This window comes from Bos indicus, chromosome 5, assembly GCF_029378745.1.
Source record: "Bos indicus isolate NIAB-ARS_2022 breed Sahiwal x Tharparkar chromosome 5, NIAB-ARS_B.indTharparkar_mat_pri_1.0, whole genome shotgun sequence".
Lineage (NCBI taxonomy): Eukaryota > Metazoa > Chordata > Mammalia > Artiodactyla > Bovidae > Bos > Bos indicus.
In genome coordinates, this window is record NC_091764.1 from 4,579,804 (window position 1) to 4,600,945 (window position 21,142).

Here is a 21,142-nt window from a genome sequence, read left to right on the forward strand (position 1 = left end):
ACTTAGCAGCAGCAGCAGCATGGAATTTAGAAAGATGATAACAATGACCTTATATGCGAGACAGCAAAAGAGACACAGAGATAAAGAATAGACTTTTGGACTCTGTGGGAGAGGGTGAGGGTGGGATGATTTGAGAGAATAGCATTGAAACATGTATATTGTCATATGTGAAACAGATCGCCAGTCCAGGTTCAATGCATGAGACAGGGTCGGGTGCACTGGGATGACCCAGAGGGATGGGATGGGGAGGGAGGTGGGAGGGGGGTTCAGGATGGGGGACTCACGTACACCCATGGCTGATTCATGTCAATGTATGGCAAAACCAATATAATATTGTAAAGTAAAATAAATAAATAAATAAAACTGGAAAAAGAAAAAAAAAAAAAGCAGCTAGAATGGGGGAAGTTTGAGACCAGTATGGGATGTGCTATAAATCTAATTGAAGATGAAATAGTTTCAGGTGGCAGCAAGATGTCTTATAAGAGTGGATGAGATGGTGGAGTGTAAAGGACACTCATCTGCAGTGGGACCAAAGAGTTGGGGAAAACACATGTTGAACATTCCATGATGATGAAGAAAAGGAATAAGTGGTTATTCAAATAAAAACACAAAGACTTGTATACTATTCCCTTGCTCAAGAATATCAAAGAAACTAGAGCATATGCTATTCCAGGAACTTTAAAGACTTTGTTACAATAAAGCCTTTGGGGTCTCTCCATTTTGGATTTCAGTGCAAAATACTTGTACATAAGATCCTAGTGATTTTGGATATTTCACATTTTTAGCTAATATTACACTGATGCCTCTCATCACACACAGACACGCACACCATCCAGAAAATCCAGCATGGAAAAATATATATTTTGACAGCTTTGATCATTAGGAAGCAAAGATGACAGTCATAAGAGATTTCCTAGGAGGCTCTTGGACAGAGAAAGGAAACGTAATTAAGATGTTGAATCAGTTAATGACGTCCACTCTCTAGAGCTTATCTTTTACTGCAGTTGCTATTTCCAGATTCTATTTTCCAGCCAGCGATTTTTTCATGAGTTGTGATATTCACTTGAAACCTTAATCATTCGCAGAGATCCAGCTTTAAATGGAAACTAGGGCTTTTCCCTCCACCTGAAACTCACTTGAAAGAAGGATAGCTGCTGTGTCAACTGCTTTCAAGAATTATGGAGGGCAGGCCAAGGAAAAGGCTTAAGAATAATGTAATAGTTGTTCTTTAGTTTTTTAAAAAAATGTTCTAAGGCACTGGTTATCAAGACTTTCCCTATGAAAACTTCAAAGCTCAGTTTTCAGATCCCAGATTAAGATGCTGGATAAATGCACAGTATGATCTAGGTAAGGATCCCTAATAAAGACCCTGTCATCATAAAATGAACAATTGGCAGCAACTTAAACAATGTAGCTACAAAGTAAGCAGGAAGCAAAATTTTCACACTCAAAACTCTAATTTGAACAATTCTAATAATTTTCACATTGCTTTTAGTGTTGCTTTAATGACTTTATTTACCAAGTTCTGTCACTTTTACCTAACACTTTTTCCTTTGCCCCTGACTTTAAAACATAATTCTCATTCAGTCCCATTTTGCACCCTTAAATTTGTCTCTATCAGTCTACTGACTATATTACTGTTTCAATGCAGTCTTTACTTTGTGATATGTTTCAAACTGCCTCCTTCATTTTGCAAATGCTTTCCTTCCCCAAAGTGAAGTTACAGTGATTGGTCTTATTCCACCATTGTTTTTCCAACTTTAGGAGAAAAATGTCCCCCCTATCCCATACATTTTGTGATAATTTCAGAAACCTATGAATATGTTACATGACAAAGGGAATTAAGGTTGTAAATGGATTACATTACTAATCAGCTGACTTTAAAATAGAGAAATTACTCTACATTTTTGTTATCTAGTCACTAAATCATGTCTGACTCTTTACAACCCTATGGACTTTAGCCCTCCAGGTTCCTCTGTCCATGGGATTCTCCAGGCAAGAATACTAGAGTGGGTTGCCATTTCCTTCTCCAGGGGATCTTCCTGATCCAGGATTCAAACCCCCATCTCCTGTATTGGCAGACAGATTCTTTACCACTGAACCACCAGGCAAGTCCTAGGGAGTATACATTATACTGATGTCATTGTAAAAGTCCTTAAAAGTAGAGAAAGGAGGGAGAGGAGGGCAGAGTTAGAGATATTTGGTGATGCTACACTGTTTCCTTGAAGATGGAGGAAGGGGCTTTGAGCCAAGGAATGTAAGTTACCTCTAGAAGTTAGAAAAACAAACAAGTGTTTTTCTAGATACTCTAGAAGGAACCTGTCAACACTTTGATTGCAACTCCAGAAGACCCACTTCAATCTTCTGACTTTCAGAACTGTAGTATACGTTTGTGTTCTTTTAAGTCACTGCATTTGTGAAAATTTGCGAGTAAAGTAATGCTCAAAATTCTCCAAGACAGGCTTCAGCAATATGTAAACCGTTAACTTCCAGATGTTCAAGCTGGTTTTAGAAAAGGCAGAGGAACCAGAGATCAAATTGCCAACATCCGCTGGATCATGGAAAAAGCAAGAGAGTTTCAGAAAAACATCTATTTCTGCTTTATTGACCAAAGCCTTTGACTGTGTGGATCACAATAAACTGTGGAAAATTCTGAAAGAGATGGGAATACCAAACCACCTGACCTGCCTCTTGAGAAATCTGTATGCAGGTCAGGAAGCAACAGTTAGAACTGGGCATGGAACAACAGACTGGTTCCAAATAGGAAAAGGAGTACGTCAAGGCTGTATATTGTCACTGCTTATTTAACTTATATGCAGAGTACATCATGAGAAATGCTGGGCTGGAAGAAACACAAGCTGGACTCAAGATTGCCAGGGGAAATATCAATAACCTCAGATATGCAGATGACACCACCCTTTTGGCAGAAAGTGAAGAGAAACTAAAAAGCCTCTTGATGAAAGTGAAAGAGGAGAGTGAAAAAGTTGGCTTAAAGCTCAACATTCAGAAAACGAAGATCATGGCATCCGGTCCCATCACTTTATGGGAAATAGATGGGGAAACAGTGGAAACAGTCTCAGACTTTATTTTTGGGGGGCTCCAAAACCACTGCAGATGGTGACTGCAGCCATGAAATTAAAAGACGCTTAGTCCTTGGAAGGAAAGTTATGACCAACCTAGATAGCATATTCAAAAGCAGAGACATTACTTTGCCAACAAAGGTCCGTCTAGTCAAGGCTATGGTTTTTCCCGTGGTCATGTATGGATGTGAGAGTTCGACTGTGAAGAAGGCTGAGCGCTGAAGAATTGATGCTTTTGAACTGTGGTGTTGGAGAAGACTCTTGAGAGTCCCTTGGACTGCAAGGAGATCCAACCAGTCCATTCTGAAGGAGATCAGTCCTGGGTGTCCTTTGGAAGGAATGATGCTGAAGCTGAAATCCAGTACTTTGGCCACCTCATGCAAAGAGTTGACTCACTGGAAAAGACTGATGCTGGGAGGGATTGGGGGCAGGAGGAGAAGGGGACAACAGAGGATGAGATAGCTGGATGGCATAACTGACTCGATGGATGTGAGTCTGAGTGAACTCCGGGAGTTGGTGATAGACAGGGAGACCTGGCGTGCTACGATTCATGGGGTCGCAAAGAGTCAGACACGACTGAGCAACTTAACTGAACTGAACTGAATGGTAAAATAACACCCAAGTTTTTACTTATGGGTCTATCAGCAATTTTCAGCTTCTGAATTCTCATCTTCATTGACAATTTGCACAGATTCTCTACCCCCATCACTGACTGGCATCATAGTCAAATCCACTGTAGCTAGTTTACTGCACTGTAGTTAGGGTTTTCTATTACTCAGTAGCAATATCATGAAATAAATAGTGTTCCCATAAAGGAAACATTGGAAAACCAAGCATCAGAGATGACAAGTCTTCCAGTAAAGCTGCAGAGAAGGATTGCTTTGTTTAACCTCTGCTCATATCACTCACCAGGCTGTCTCACCTACAGGGCTGATTTTTCCCCAATTCCCAGATTTTCTTCTCCTTTACCAGATCCAGAGTCAAATCCATTTGGATGTACCTATCTGTGTTCCCCAAAGTCTGTTCAGGATTAACTCTAGGGCTGTAATAGCTCTTATTATTGTTAATTAAAACAGTGTGTGAAGTATCTCTTATTCCTAAGTAGTTCATGACTAATTGGAGGAGGTACACTGATCATCTAATTTGTCTAGTGAAAGTGAAAGTGTTAGCCATTAAGTCATGTCTGACTCTTTGTGACCCCATGGACTGTAGCCCACCAAGTTCCTCTGTCCATGGAATTTTCCAGGCAAGAATACTGGAGTGGGTTGCCATTCCTTCTCCAGGGATCTTTCCAACCCAAGGATTGAACCTGGGTCTTCTGTATTACAGGTAAATTCTTTACCACCTGAGCCACCAGGGAATCCCTAGAATACTGGAGTGGGTTGCCATGCCCTTCTCCAGGGGATCATCCCAACCCAGGGATAGAATCCAGGTCTCCACATGGCAGGCGGCCTGCAGGGCTACAGTGTGGCAATGCGGGAGACCTGGGTTTGATCCCTGCATTGGAAAGATCCCCTGGAGAAGGGAGCAGCTACCAACCCACTCCAGGTAATAATTTGTCTAAGTAAATAACAATTTCCCAAAGGTATGTAACTTCTAATGATTTCTAATAGTCATTTGAATCACTGGTCCTGATTAGTCTTAAGTTTTAAAAAAATGGAGAAGACAAGTCTGAAGAAGAGAAAATTTGAATTATATGATACTTATAAAGGATGAAGTTTTAAATTTATATTATTGACATAATTAAGGTGCAGCTGTCAAGCATTAAGCTATTTGTCTTAAATGATGTTAAGTTTATGAGCAACCTATCAATGTTTGCCTGCTTAGAGATGCTTCCACAGTGTGAAAAATAGCTTATCCTCCTACAAAAAGTTAAATATCTTGGTGGAATGTTACTTGATTTTGTTATTTTTTTTTCTTTCTGAAAAAGTAGAAAATTAAGTTTGTGCACCTAGAGATGGTGATTTCTAAATTGCCAATTTATTGGATTATTATTTATGAAGCTGATGTATGTGGTACATATTTCACATACTTGAACACATCTATAATTTTTATAGTATGCTGTACCATCTATAGGCAGAGACCCTGCATTATGGAACATGGATACGGGTTTGAGAAATGCATTCTTTTCAAATTAACAAGAAAAATAAACCTAGTAATCATTTTCTTCATCTTTCAACTCATAAGCCCTAAGCTCTCAGGCAGAATGTTTTAACTAGATAACAAGGATGAAATAAGCATATTATCTCAAAGAACTATCATGAATAACATTACCCTGATTGTGTACCTCAGAGAATATTTTCAAAAATTATTGGAAGAGTTAATACATTGATGATCCAGTTAGAGAACACATGTATTAGCAGTGTCCTTGTAGCGAAAAATAAATGCCATGCCACAGTTTACAGGAAACACGAGGAATAATGAAACCAACACATAAATAAAATAAATAAATAAGCAATCCCTGCCACCAAATAGCTTCCCTAGTGGTTCAGATGGTAAAGCATCTGCCTGTAATGCAGGAGACCCAGGTTCAATCCCTGGCTCGGGAAGATCCCCTGGAGAAGGAAATGATATTCCTTAGATTGACGATAATCAAAAGAGGTTAAAAAAGGAAAAGGTCTTTCAGAGAAACACAGCATCACAATATTTTAAGGGATATTTTCTTCTGGGCTGGTAACCTTTGAAAGATTCCATCATTTGTCAAGTTAGGATGAAATAAACTCAGATCAAATGGAAAAACAACAAAGCCTAGCAAAATTATGCTGAATCATCTCTTTTTACCCTTTCTTCTGGAAAGTTCAAGCAAATAACATTAGTTTTATTCTATTTGTGGAAAATAGCTATCCACTTACAACAGTCAGACATTCAAAAATATTGAAAAAGAAAATGACTTATTTTTCATTATTCTAAGTAAACGTAGTACTGTTTTACTGATAGCCTCACCACTGTGGGGAATCATGAGAGAGAGAGAGAGACAGCTGACCACTGTGCCTGAATGGAACTGGTTTGTGGCAGAGTTTGACATTTTAAATAAAAATGTCCAAAAGTCAGGTCTTTTCACCTATATATAGATACCCATGCCTAATTAAACTTTTCAAGAGGAATAATTGAAGCTCAAATACCTCATCTGAACTGCTACATAAAATAATATGCTTTATATTTGGTTTATAAAAATGGTGCTCATGTAAGGCTCACAATTTTGCCGTTCTGAGCCATTAAACAGTCTAAAACACTTGACATAAAGGGATTTTAGAAAACAAAGACTATCTATCTTTATAACATATTATTTCAGTAGCTGATTCCTTAATATTTTGGCAAACTTTCATATATGCCAAACAATGTAAGCAATATTTCACTATTACTTAAATCTTCTACCACAGTTTGGAAATAAAATTTTGTGTATTCACCTTAGATGTAAATATAGCTTCTTACATTTTCATTTACAGAATTGAATGGCTCTAAATCCTTTGAAATTTAAATAAATTCAATAACTAGGATATTAATTTCATTCTTAAGAACTCATACTCTTAAAAAAAGACTACAAATGTCAAATATGGTATATTGCCAATAAGATTATAAAACAAATTTGCATCTGGGTAACAAAATCCACTACAAATTCGGGGGAAATTTCCTTTTTGGCTATTACCACACACTTCTGTAGCCATCAAACTGAGAAGGAGTTAAAGAAAATTAGGAAAAATAAGATTAATTTGGATCTAAAAATTGTATCATTAAATCATAGAATAAAAAAGATCCTACTTTTATCCAATTATGCTCCAACAGCATAAATTTACGTAAGCAAAAAATATATAAAAAGGCCTAGAATACGATCTTTAAATGTTTCACGATAGCCTTCAGTTCAGTTCAGTCACTCAGTCATGTCCAACTCTTTGCGACCCCATGAATTGAAGCACCCCAGGCCTCCCTGTCCATCACCAACTCCCGGAGTTCACCCAAACTCATGTCCATCGAGTTGGTGATGCCATCCAACCATCCCATCTCATCCTCTGTCATCCCCTTCTCCTCCTGCCCCCAATCCCTCCCAGCATCAGAGTCTTTTCCAATGAGTCAAATTTTCGAATGAGGTGGCCAAAGTATTGGAGTTTCAGCTTTAGCATCATTCCTTCCAAAGAACACCCAGGACTGATCTCCTTTAGAATGGACTGGTTGGATCTCCTTGCAGTCCAAGGGACTCTCAAGAGTCTTCTCCAACACCACAGTTCAAAAGCATCAATTCTTCGGCACTCAGCTTTCTTTATAGTCCAACTCTCACATCCATACATGACCACTGGAAAAACCATAACCTTGACTAGATGGACCTTTGTTGGCAAAATAATGTCTCTGCTTTTCAATATGCTGTCTAGGTTGGTCATAACTTTCCTTCCAAGGAGTAAGCATCTTTTAATTTCATGGCTGTAGTCACAATCTGCAGTGATTTTGGAGCCCCAAAAATAAAACTGACACTGTTTCCACTGTTTCCCCATCTATTTCCCATGAAGTTATGGGACGGGATGCCATGATCTTAGTTTTCTGAATGTTGAGCTTTAAGCCAACTTTTTCACTCTCCTCTTTCACTTTCATCAAGAGGCTTTTTAGTTCCTCTTCATTTTCTGCCATAAGGGTGGTGTCATCTGCATATCTGAGGTTATTGATATTTCTCCCAGCAATCTTGATTCCAGCTTGTGCATCTTCCAGCCCAGGGTTTCTCACGATGTACTCTGCGTATAAGTTAAATAAGCAGGGTGACAATATACAGCCTTGATGTACTCCTTTTCCTAATTGGAACCAGTCTGTTGTTCCATGTCCAGTTCTAACTGTTGCTTCCTGACCTGCATATAGGTTTTTCAAGATGCAAGTCAGGTGGTCTGGTATTCCCATCTCTTTCAGAATTGTACAGTTTATTGTGATCCACACAGTCAAAGGCTTTGGCATAGTCAATAAAGCAGAAATAGATGTTTTTCTGGAACTGTCTTGCTTTTTCCATGATCCAGCAGATGTTGGCAATTTGATCTCTGGTTCCTCTGTCTTTTCTAAAACCAGCCTGAACATCTGGAAGTTCACAGTTCACGTATTGCTGAAGCCTGGCTTGGAGAATTTTGAGCATTACTTTACTAGTGTGTGAGATGAGTGCAATTGTGCGGTAGTTTGAGCATTCTTTGGCATTGCCTTTCTTTGGGATTGGAATGAAAACTGCCCTTTTCCAGTCCTGTGGCCACTGCTGAGTTTTCCAAATTTGCTGGCATATTGAGTGCAGCATCATCTTCCAGGATTTGGAATAGCTCAACTGGAATTCCATCACCTCCCTAGCTTTGTTCGTAGTGATGCTTTCTAAGGCCTACTTAACTTCACATTCCAGGATGTCTGGCTCTAGGTGAGTGATCAGACCATCGTGATTGTCTTGGTCATGAAGACCTTTTTGTACAGTTCTTCTATGTATTCTTGCCACCTCTTCTTAATATCTTCTGCTTCTGTTATGTCCATACCACTTCTGTTAACATTTCATGTTAGCCTTGGTAGTTATTAATGCATTCTTTGCCTAAACAGGTGAGAACATGAGTACTTATTTTGATTGTTTTGTCAATTATTAATAACTGTAATACAAAAATAAGTGCTTTGGGAGAAGATCACGGAGCTGTTGATATCTGATCTTTTTTTAAGAGTCAATTTTACAGGTGCTAAATTTTTTAAATATTAAGGTTTTATTTAAATTTTTTAAAGTTATTAGGGTTTTTTTTTAATATTTAAGTGTTCTAGAGTATCTGCTTCATGAAGGAAATGGTCTTTAACCTGTTTTATTCACTGACACCAAAGAACTTAGAAAAGTGCTTGTAAAATAGTAAGCAATCCATATAATTACCTCAGTATTTCATATCAAGAGGAAGAGTTTTCTAAAGTTGAAATTTCAAAAATTAAAATCTTGAAATTTTGCCTTTGAGGGTGCTTCCATTTATAAAAACAATATATTTGAGCTTTTTATTTAGCATATTTTGGATATAGGACGGATTTTTCTTCCAGCTTAGGGTTTACACCTACCAATTCCCTTAACCCAATGTCAAGAAAATGAAAGCTCTGATTCTTTAGTGAATTTTGCTTTCTCAAAGAAAATGACAGTGTAAGACATCTGATTCCATCCTGTCTTTTGTTCCGTTTCAGAATAAAGATATTAGGACTTCAGTTGTTGTTCAATCACTCAGTTGTGTCCGACTCTTTGTGACCCCCATGGACTGCAGCACACAGGCTTCGCTGTCCTTCATTATCTCCCAGAGTTTGCTCAAACTCATGTCCATTGAATCTGTGATGCCATCCAAGCATCTAATCCTCTGTCGTCACCTTATCCTCCTGCCCTCAATCTTTCCCAGCATCAGGGTCTTTTCCAATGAGTCAGCTCTTCGCATCAGGTGGCCAAAGGATTGGAGTTTCAGCTTCAACATCAGTCCTTTCAATGAATAATCAGGACTGATTTCCTTTAGGATGGACTGGTTGGATCGCCTTGCTGTCCAAGGGACTCTTAAGAGGACTTGAGAAAAAACTACACGTTAAAAACTAATACCAGATCAGATCAGATCAGTCACTCAGTCGTGTCCGACTCTTTGCAACCCCATGAATCGCAGCACGCCAGGCCTCCCTGTCCATCACCAACTCCCAGAGTTCACTCAGACTCACGTCCATCGAGTCAGTGATGCCATCCAGCCATCTCATCCTCTGCCGTCCCCTTCTCCTCCTGCCCTCAATCCCTCCCAGCATCAGAGTCTTTTCCAATGAGTCAACTCCTCCCATGAGGTGGACAAAGTACTGGAGTTTCAGCTTTAGCATCATTCCTTCCAAAGAAATCCCAGGGCTGATCTCCTTCAGAATGTACCGGTTGGATCTCCTTGCAGTCCAAGGGACTCTCAAGAGTCTTCTCCAGCACCACAGTTCAAAAGCATCAATTCTTCAGTGCTCAGCCTTCTTCACAGTCCAACTCTCACATCCATACATGACCACATGAAACACCATAGCCTTAACTAGATGAACCTTTGTTGGCAAAGTAATGTCTCTGCTTTTGAATATGCTATCTAGGTTGGTCATAACTTTCCTTCCAGGGAGTAAGTGTCTTTTAATTTCATGGCTGCAGTCACCATCTGTAGTGATTTTGGAGCCCAGAAAAAGAAAGTCTGACACTGTTTCCACTGTTTCCCCATCTATTTCCCATGAAGTGGTGGGACCAGATGCCATGATCTTTGTTTTCTGAATGTTGAGCTTTAAGCCAACTTTTTCACTCTCCACTTTCACTTTCATCAAGAGGCTTTGAAAAATGCATGCCTAAAAACTATATCATTTTTTAAAAATGTATTTATTTATTTTAATTGGAGGCTAATTATCTTACAATATTGTAAGGGCTTTCACCATACATCGACATGAATCAGCCATGGGTGTACACGTGCACCCAGTCCTGAACCCCCCTCCCACCTCCCTCCCCATCCCATCCCTCTGGGTCATCCCAGTGCACCAGCCCTGAACACCCTGTCTCATGCATTGGATCTGGACTGGCAATCTGTTTCACATATGATAATATACATGTTTCAATGCTATTCTCTCAAATCATCCCACCCTCACCCTCTCCCACAGAGTCCAAAAATCTATTCTTTATCTCTGTGTTTCTTTTGCTGTCTCGCATATAGGGTCATCGTTACCATCTTTCTAAATTCCATCAGATCAGGTCAGATCAGATCAGTCACTCAGTCGTGTCCGACTCTTTGCGACCCCATGAATGGCAGCAACCAAGGCCTCCCTCTCCATCACCAACTCCTGGAGTTCACTCAGACTCACGTCCATCGAGTCAGTGATGCCATCCAGCCATCTCATCCTCTGCCGTCCCCTTCTCCTCCTGCCCCCAATTCCTCCTAGCATCAGAGTCTTTTCCAATGAGTCAACTCTTCCCATGAGGTGGCCAAAGTACTGGAGTTTCAGCTTTAGCATCATTCCTTCCAAAGAAATGCCAGGGCTGATCTCCTTCAGAATGGACTGGTTGGATCTCTTTGCAGTCCAAGGGACTCTCAAGAGTCTTCCCCAACACCACAGTTCAAAAGTATCAATTATTCAGTGCTCAGCCTTCTTCACAGTCTTAGATATGCGTTAATATACTGTATCGGTGTTTTTCTTCTGACGCATTCCACTCTATAACAGGCTCCACTTTCATCCACCTCATTAGAACTGATTCAAATGCATTCTTTTTAATAGTTGAGCAATATTCCATTGTGTATATGTACCACAGATTTCTTATCCATTTGTCTGCCAATGGACATCTAGGTTGCTTCCATGTCCTGGCTATTGTAAACAGTGCTACGATGAAAGAGACAATGGGGTACACTTGTCTCTTTCAATTCTGGTTTCCTCATTGTGTATGCCCAGCAGTGGGATTTCTGGGTCGTATGGCAGTCTAATTCCAGTTTTTTAAGGCATCTCCACACTGTTCTCCATAGTGGTTGTACTAGTTTGCATTCCCACCAACAGTGTAAGAGGATTCCCTTTTTTTCGCACCCTCTCCAGCATTTATTGCTTGTAGACTTTTGGATAGCAGCCATTCTGACTGGTGGGAGATGGTACCTCATTGTGGTTTTGATTTGCATTTCTATAATAGTGAGTGATGTTGAGCATCTTTTCATGTGTTTGTTAGCCATCTGTATGTCTTCTTTGGAGAAATGTCGATTTAGTTCTTTGGCCCATTTTCTGATTGGGTCATTTATTTTTCTGGAATTGATCTGCATGAACTGTTTGTAGATTTTTGAGATTAATTGTCAGTTGCTTCATTTGCTATTATTTTCTCCCAATCTGAAGGCTGTCTTTTCACCTTGCTTATAGTTTCGTTGTGCAAAAGCTTTTAAGTTTAATTATGTCCCATTTGTTTATTTTTGCTTTTATTTCCATTATCCTGGGGGGTGGGTCATAGAGGATCCTGCTGTGGTTTATGTCAGCGAGTGTTTTGCCTATGTTTTCCTCTAGGAGTTCTTTAGTTTTTGGCCTTACATTTAGATCTTTAATCCATTTTTAGTTTATTTTTGTATATGGTGTTAGAAAGTGTTCTAGTTTCATTCTTTTACAAGTGGTTGACCAGTTTTCCCAGCACCACTTGTTAAAGAGATTGTCTTTTCTCTATTGTATGTTATTGCCTCCTTTGTCAGAGATATGGAGGAAATGGCAACCCACTCCATTATTCTTGGGTTACAAGAATGGGTTACAGTCCATGGGGTCACAAAGATTTGGACACAACTAAGCAACTAACACGTTGTCAAAGATAAGGTGTCCATAAGTGCGTAGTTTTATCTCCAGGCTTTCTATTTTGTTCCATTGATCTGTATGTCTGTCTTTGTGCCAGTACCATACTGTCTTGATGACTATTGCTTTGTAGTATAGTCTGAAGTCAGGCAGGTTGATTCCTCCAGTTGCATTCTTCTTTCTCAAAACTATACCCTTTTTATCATCTATACTTAATACAGAAACTCTTTATGCTGCTGCTGCTGCTAAGTCACTTCAGTCATGTCTGACTCTGTGCGACCCCATAGATGGCAGCCCACCAGGCTCCCCCATCCCTGGGATTCTCCAGGCAAGAACACTGGAGTGGGTTGCCATTTCCTTCTCCAATGCATGAAAGTGAAAAGTGAAAGTGAAGTTGCTCAGTCGTGTCCAACCTTCAGCAACCCTATGGACTGCAGCCTACCAGGCTCCTCTGTCCATGGGATTTTCCAAGCAAGAGTACTGGAGTGGAGTGCCATTGCCTTCTCCTGAAACTCTTTATAATGCTATGTAAATACAAGGTTTATTTGTATGAGTATGTATAATATAATCCTAGGTAAAAGAGAGTGAATGCATGTTTTATTATTAATAAAATTATTCTATTCCCCAGAATATTTCTTTCTTCCACTAGCAACAAATTTTATTTTTATAGTGTTGAGGGATTTTTTTTTTTTATAGTTTATATGTAAAAATGTGCTGGGAAAATGCTAAAGTAATGTATTCCATGTAGGTCTATTCTGTCACAAATATTATTAGTTCACTTATCTAGTATGTGGTTTCTTTGTAAGTCGGATATGATATTGTTCAAAAATGAAATATATACCTCAGCTATATGGTATTTCATAAGCTATATGATACTTAAATTCAATTATTTGTGTGTGTGTGTGTCTGTGTGTTTTACTCTGCTCTCTCAATGAAGTTAAATGGTGGGACAATTTCAAAGGAGATATTTGATTGAGGTTTTTGCTGACTTTGAGTCCATTGAGGAGGAAAAACTCTCTGATCCCTGATTTTTAATGTCGCCTTTAATTCTCACTTCATTCTTGCCACCAATCTCTGTGGCTACTACAAATGGAGAGATAACTTATAAATTTCCGTGTAATAAACCCAGATAAGAAATTCTCAGATAATAGCCCTGGGAAACAGCAACTGATTTTAGTGTGTCTACTTACTACTACTACTACTAAGTCACTTTAGTCGTGTCCAACTCCGTGCGACCCCGTAGACGGCAGCCCACCAGGCTCCCCCGTCCCTGGGATTCTCCAGGCAAGAACACTGGAGTGGGTTGCCATTTCCCTCTCCAATGCATGAAAGTGAAAAGTGAAAGTGAAGTCGTTCAGTCGTGTCCGACTGTTAGCAACCCCATGGACTGCAGCGCACCAGGCTCCCCCGTCCATGGGATTTTCCAGGCAAGAGTACTGGAGTGGAGTGCCATTGCCTTCTCCAGAGTGTATACTTACAGATCTTCAAATAAATATATATTGGACTGCTATTCCAGTACCATAAATGTCACTTTATTGTTCCTGAATAGAGCTACCGGGGTAAATATTTTGAAAATAAGCATTATCTGAATTCCTATTCCCCTTTAGTTCTTGGATGAAAAGAACTGAATTAGTCACTCTCAACAATTCACCCCACTCCAGTACTCTTGCTTGGAAAATCCCATGGATGGAGGAGCCTGGTAGGCTGCAGTCCATGGGGTCACGGAGAGTCGGACACGACTAAGCGACTTCCCTTTCACTTTTCGCTTTCATGCATTGGAGAGGGAGATGGCAGCCCACTCCAGTGTTCTTGCCTGGAGAATCCCAGGGACGGGGGAGCCTGGTCGGCTGCCATCTCTGGGGTCACACAGAGTCGGACATGACTGAAGTGACTTAGCAGCAGCAGCAGCAGCAACAATTCACAGCTCTCTTTTTTGGCCACGCTCACAACTTGCAGGACCTTAGTTCCCTGCCTGACCAGGGTTTTAACTCAGGCCCTCAGCAGTGAAAGTGCAGAATTCTAACCACTGGACCACCAGAGAATTCTCAGATCTGTTATTTCTTTTTGTATATTTTCAGAATCAACACTCCCAGAACTGTCTGCCTCATAGAAAACCATTCTCAAATATTTAACTTGTTGCCTGAAAAATACTTTGTAAATAGAGAACACATGCCATTGTCTTATGTATATATTTACCACGTGTTGTAGATTTCACTTTTTGCTGTAGTTTTCCCTGGGCATTATGCTTTCACGGTCTAGCATTACTGCCTAGTACTGTTTCAATTGTTTGTTGTGATCCATAGGGCTTTTCCATTGCCCTAGAAGTACACACCTAGGTTACTTTTTTCTGATGCCAAAATTAGCATTACAGTGAAATTCTCCATAGCTGTCCTCTGACATACTTGTTGAGATATTCCTTGGGATCTGTAACTGGGTGTGATTGCAGAGTACATGCCCACTTACTGTCACTGAAGGGGGCAAGACTATTCTGTAAAACAATAATATCATTTACATTCGTACAGAAATGAAGCCTTTCCACAACTCACTGATGCTTGGAAATAATCAGGCTTGTTAAATTTGCCAACTGACCAGACTAGGACAGCAGTGCACTGTCCCTTTAATTTGTACTTTTCATTAGGTTGTGACCATGTCTTCATGTGCCTTCTAGTCATTCATATTTCTCTTTCTATGAATTACTTCTTTGCTCATTTTTCAACGAAAGTCCCTGGTGTGCATGTGCGCCCACATTTGCATATTTCCTTGAAAACCAGTTTTTAAGTGAAAACCAATTTTTAGAATTTAAAAGTGACATTTCACAAAATAAGTCATTTGTTAGATTTTGCATGTGTCATTTCATAAACTGAAACTGTTAATGTTAATGTAGTAAAATTCATGATACATTTTTGTTGTGGTTGCCAACTGTATTTTTTATTAGCTCAGAAGGATTCCTTTCCAACAGTTCTTAAATCCACTGGAATCCAAGAATGATGCAACTAATCTCTCCATAGCAATCAGTTTTGCCAGTGCTGTGTCCTGTGAAGCAGTCCGCCTTTCCTGTACACATGGGTCCGAGTTATTTACTCTCTGCCATTGGTTTTACGTTTGTTAATTTTTCATAAGCATCACACTGTACCTTTGGACTATATTCTAATTTTTGTAGAGTGAGTCCCCTTCTTTGCTCTTCTTTTTCAAAACTGACGTAATTGTTAGGGACATTTTTATGTTTCTACATGAATTTTAGCATACACTCATGAAATGCTTCAAAAATTCTATTGAGATATGACTTGATTTATAAACATGTTAAGAATTAATACATTTTAGTAAGTTATTTCATCTGTGGTGAGATTCTGTCTGTGAACATGAAGAGATGTTTATTTATGCAGGTGTTATGTCTTTCAACAGTTTCCATTTTTTTCCAAAAGGCTTTTCAATATCTTTTCTTGGATTATTTGTCTTCCATTTTGTTGTTTGAGAATGATATAGTTTTCTAATATAATATCTAGTTGACTATTTGTAGAATTTAAAAACATTATTGATTTTTATAAGTCTCTTATGACAAATTAATTTTATCCAGAAGCTTTATGAATTGTTTTATTAGTTCCATAGAGTTTTGGGTGATTCTGTAGGGTTGATCAAATAGCATGAAAAAAATGACATTTTTCTTTCTTCTAATCCTATAAGGATTGTGTTCCTTTTTTCCTTCTAAAATTATGGCCTTTTGTAAATTGTTACAGAGTAACAGTATTAAGGTATATCTCTGGTAATGCCAATCTTAAACAGAAAGTATGTAATTTTCTGAGTTTCTTGCATTTGTTTGACATTACAGCTTTTAGAAAGCTACAGAAAAATTCCCTTATCTGTAGCTCCCTGAAAGTTTTTAAAAACCATAATTGGTATTACTTTTATCAACTTATTTTCCTGAGTCTATTATGATCATTGTTTTCCTTCAATTAATGTGGTAAGCTGATACGTTTTCTGATGCAGAATAACCACTGCATTCTTAGACAAAAGTCTAATTGATCATTATGAAATATTTTGAGTACGTTTTTTGCCTTCTGCATGGTTATAACTTAAATAAGTATTAGTCATTGTTTCTTTGTTCTTTCATTTTCCTGTTTTGAATCAAGTTTATATTAACTTCAAAAAAGTACGTTGAAAATTTTTCCTCTATCTAATACTCTGCAATAAACATATAATATGAAGATAAGCTGTTCTTTGAATTTTGGGAAGAACTCATCAATAAAATCAATTGAGTTGTGACTTCTTGTTGAGAAGGTCACATAGGCTTTAATCATCACTGGAATTTTTTTTCTATTTTGTCTTGTACCATTTTGACATTTTACATCTTTCCCCCAAATGTAAACATTTCTGTTTAATACTCAAAATTTATCATATATTTTTTCATAATATCCCTTTCCTATCTTGCAGTTACGATTGTGTCTGTAATTAGATATCTGCTTTCATTTTGTATTTTATATCTAAATTGCTTCCATTTTCCTTGACCTGATGATTGTCTATTCATCCGTCTCATCAAGAAAGAGGTTTTCCTTGGTTACATCGTTGTTTGGTTTCTGTTCCAGTGATTGCTTCCTTCCTCTTCTTTGCCTGGATTTGTTTCTCTATCATTTTGTCAGTGGTTTACTAATATCAGTTCAGTTCAGTCACTCAGTCGTGTTCAACTCTTTGCGACCCCATGGAATGCAGCACACCAGGCCTCCCTGTCCATCACCAACTCCCAGTCCACCCAAACATATGTCCATTGAGTTGTTGATGCCATTCAACCATCTCATCCTCTGCTGTCCCCTTCTCTTCACGCCATCAATGTTTACTAGCATCAGAGTCTTTTCAAATGAGTCAGCTCTTCGCATTAAATGGTGGAAATATTGGAGTTTCAGCTTCAACATCAGTCCTTCCAACGAACACTCAGGACTGATCTCCTTTAGGATGGACTGGTTGAATCTCCTTGCAGTCCAAGGGACTCTCAAGAGTCCTCTCCAACACCACAGTTCAAAAGCATCAGTTCTTTGGCGCTCAGCTTTCTTTATAGTCCAACTCTCACATCCACACAACTACTGGAAAAACCATAGCCTTGACTAGACAGACCTTTGTTGACAAAGTAATGTCTCTGCTTTTTAATATGCTGTCTAGGTTGGTCATAACTTTTCTTCCAAGGAGCATGTGCCTTTTAATTTCATGGCTGCAGTCACCATCTGCAGTGATTTTGGAGCCCCCCAAATTAAAAGTCTGTCACTGTTTCCCCATCTATTTGCCATGAAGTGATGGGACCAGATGCCATGATCTTAGTTTTCTGAATATTGAGGTTTAAGCCAACTTTTTCACTCTCCTCTTTCACTTTCATCAAGAGCCTCCTTAGTTCTTCGCTTTCTGCCATAAGGGTGGTGTCATCTGCATATCTGAGGTTATTGATATTTCCCCTGGCAAACTTGATTCCTTTATTCTTTCCCACTCTATGAAAAATGAACTTAAAGCAGAACATTGCTATGTCACACATGTGTTGGTATGTTGTGCTTTCACTGTTACACAATTCCATGTATTTTCTAATTGGTCTTATGAGACCCTCTTTCAGGTAAGAATATTTAATAGTATATAGATTTATTGCATTTTAAGCTATTCTCTTGTTATCAATTTCACTTTATTGCATTATGATCAAAGAATATGATTTTTTGAGATGTTGAATCTTTGAATTTATGTAGATTCCTTTTAGGGTTAAAGCAAAAGTTGATTTCTCTGAGTGGGTTTGAAAAGAATGTATGAAGTTATATATTCATTCCAGCTCTTCTGTTCTAGATCCATTGTTCTTTAACATATCGATTTGCTCCTTATAAACTTAAGAAATAATCTTAAATTCATTAGTCTGTTATTAAAACTATTAATCCAACTTACTTTTGGTTGATATTTGCCTGAAATATCTGTTACTCTGTATCATTATATTTGAACTTCTGTTGTTTTGTTTCAGGTGAGTCTAAGTACTGCACAGTGCTTCTGATTATCACTTAGGAAAGTGTTTTCATATACATTGTTCTGTTGATACTTCCACTTCACAAAAAGTGAAATGACCCGCCCAGTTCTTAGGCTTTCAGAACCTCAGTGCTTTCCCGTAGACCACAGCAGAGAGAGCGGAGTTTGCCACTTTCCTCTTTACATCCAGTGTCCCCATTCTGACTGCCTTCCATGGAAATGCCATATTCAGAAGCTTCGACATTCCCACTCTCACACCTCACTTCTGTCTCATTCCCAAAGTGTGTCACTAGGTGACTTCCCAGCTCATCGGATTTGAGAGAATTTTTAAATAGGTAATGATTAATTTTCCTCCTTCTCAAGGGGTGTTTAAATAATTAACAGCAACCTCCAGTGCCTCAACTCAAGGCAATGAATAATGTGGTAATTTCCAGCCCTTGGCAAGTCTAGTGGGATAAATGTTTTTGAATCATGGGGTGTGGGAGTAGCCAGTTTCGGGCTTGTCATGAGCTGAATCACCTGTGCAGGCAGCTCAGCCCACACTACCCACACGACAGCTTAACACTCTGAGTAGTCAACCTAAAGTTACAGGTGTGTAGAGAAGACCCAACTTCAAAAGATGAAAAATTTCAACACTTTTACAACCACTGAAATCCATTAAATTTACATATTCATTATATATGTATATATGCTACTTATGAAGCATTGATAAGAAATTTAATTTTATCCAGAAAGTATAATAAAAGCATGTTAACATTTTTACTCTATAGAGTGTACTCACATCATATGGGAACAGTTAAGTCAACTAATAGATCAATTAAAGTCATAATTTTGAGTTTTTGTTCAATTTGTCAATGAAGATTTTACTATGGTAAATGCCCCTAGGTGTTCTATACCCCCAACGCATCCTCTACCCTTTTCCCTCTTGCTCATGTCACTGCAGACACACAGGTTCCTTGCTGCTCCCTAATCATACCAATCATGCATGTGTGCTAAGCCTCTTTAGCCATATCGGACTCTTTGTAACTCCATGGACTGTAGCCTGCCAGGCTCCTCTGTCCATGGGATTCTCCAGGCAAGAATACTGGAGTGGATTGCCATGCCCTCCTCCAAGGCATCTTCCATGACCCAGGGATCTAACCCCTCTGTGCTGCATCTCCTGCCTTGCAGGCAAAATCTTTACCACTGAGCCACCGGGGAAGCCTCCATACCAATGATACATTTCTGCATTTCTGTCCTCTCAGCTGGAAACACTGTTGTCCCAGGTTTCTCCTAGGACTACAGCTACCTTGATTATCCAATACACATGGCACCTATACCATCCAATCACTTTCTTCACATGCCTATCTATCTATTCAACCCTTATCACCAAATAGCATATAATGGATGTCATTTGTTTCTATAAATTCTATGAAAGCAAAGACTTTGGTGTGCCAAAAACACTATGCCTAGGACTTCCCTGGTGGTGCAGTGGATAAGAACCAGGTTGCCAATGCAGAGGAGCCAGATTCAATCCCTAGTCCGGGAAGATTTCACATATCGTGGAGCAACTCAGACTTTGTGCCACAACTACTGAGCCCACTGTGCTACAACTCCTGAAACCCGCCCACCTCGAGTCTGTGCTCTAGTCTGTGTTTACGAAGAGAAGCCGCCACAGTGAGGAGCCCTCGCACCAAATGAAGAGGAGCCCCGCTCACTGCAACTAGAGAAAGCCCATGCACAGCAGCACAGACCCAGGGCAGTCAAAAATAAATGAAATAATAACTAGAAAAAACACTCTAGCTACGAAAAAAATTGGGGATTCAATAGTTTTTTGTTAATGGATAAACCAAAAGAGAATTTAAGTACTATGCAAATTACAATAGATATCCTATAACTCTAAATTAATGACATATCAATGAAAATAGTATATTTCTGCAGTGTCTTAAATGGCATACTGTTTTATATAAATAAAAGACATTATTAAAATGTTTTGGCTTATGACAAATTCCTAATTATTGTTTTTACCAGTCAACATTTGTGGAGGATTGAGTTTATAATCATCTAAATCATGTTTAATTGAAAATATCTGGAGATAAAAGCATGCTAATAAAATCAACAAATATCTAAGTACCTATTGCAAATGTTTAGATTTTTTTATACTTCTATCAATTGAAAGATCAATAATCTATTTTGTTTAGTGATTGAGATTTCAGGCTCTCAGAGTCATTGCTGGAACATATAATAAAACTGGGTGGCAGATGGTTTTAACTCCACCACATAAATCAGGTACAAGAAGCCTAACATGGCTATATTTTGGTCATCAGATTAAATCCATCTTTATGCCCCTCTTTGCGTGGATATTAATTCAACATTAGTCATTAATGGGGGAAATTTCTCTCTTTGTCTCTAAGATTCTATGAAGATGCCAGGATTTTATGCAGTCCAGCAAATGAAGGTCTTTTATTCTCACTAAAAGCTAAAGGCATGCTTCGATTTCAAGTTGGCATTTTTTTTTTGGAGGAGGTAACATGCCAAGGACAACAGAAGCTATACACTATCTGACTCTTTCTTCACTTCCATCTTATTCTCCTTTGCCTTCCGTGAACACAAGAAACTATAAATACAATGCAATTTACCAGGCTCTATGGCAGCTTGGGGAGCCATGTGGCAGCTGAGCAATGAGTTGAACACAGAAGCTCACTGGTCTTGGTTCTCTCCCCTGGTGCATGGTATATGATTCACTGGTACACAGTTATCTCCACATTCTTTTTCCTGCAACAGCCATGTGAAGCTGGAGGTATAGATACCATATGAAAAGCAAAAGAATAAAAGTCAACATGCTAACA

At 38.9% G+C, this 21,142-nt stretch overlaps 1 protein-coding gene and 1 non-coding gene across 2 annotated transcripts in view; one reads left to right on the forward strand and one right to left on the reverse strand.

The window, feature by feature from the left end:
• KCNC2 (potassium voltage-gated channel subfamily C member 2) overlaps positions 1-21,142 on the reverse strand; it is a 282,147-nt gene that overhangs the window by 13,842 nt on the left and 247,163 nt on the right. The window lies entirely within an intron of this gene.
• TRNAY-GUA (transfer RNA tyrosine (anticodon GUA)) lies at positions 5,558-5,629 on the forward strand. Its single transcript has one exon. It is a non-coding gene; the product is annotated as a tRNA-Tyr (tRNA).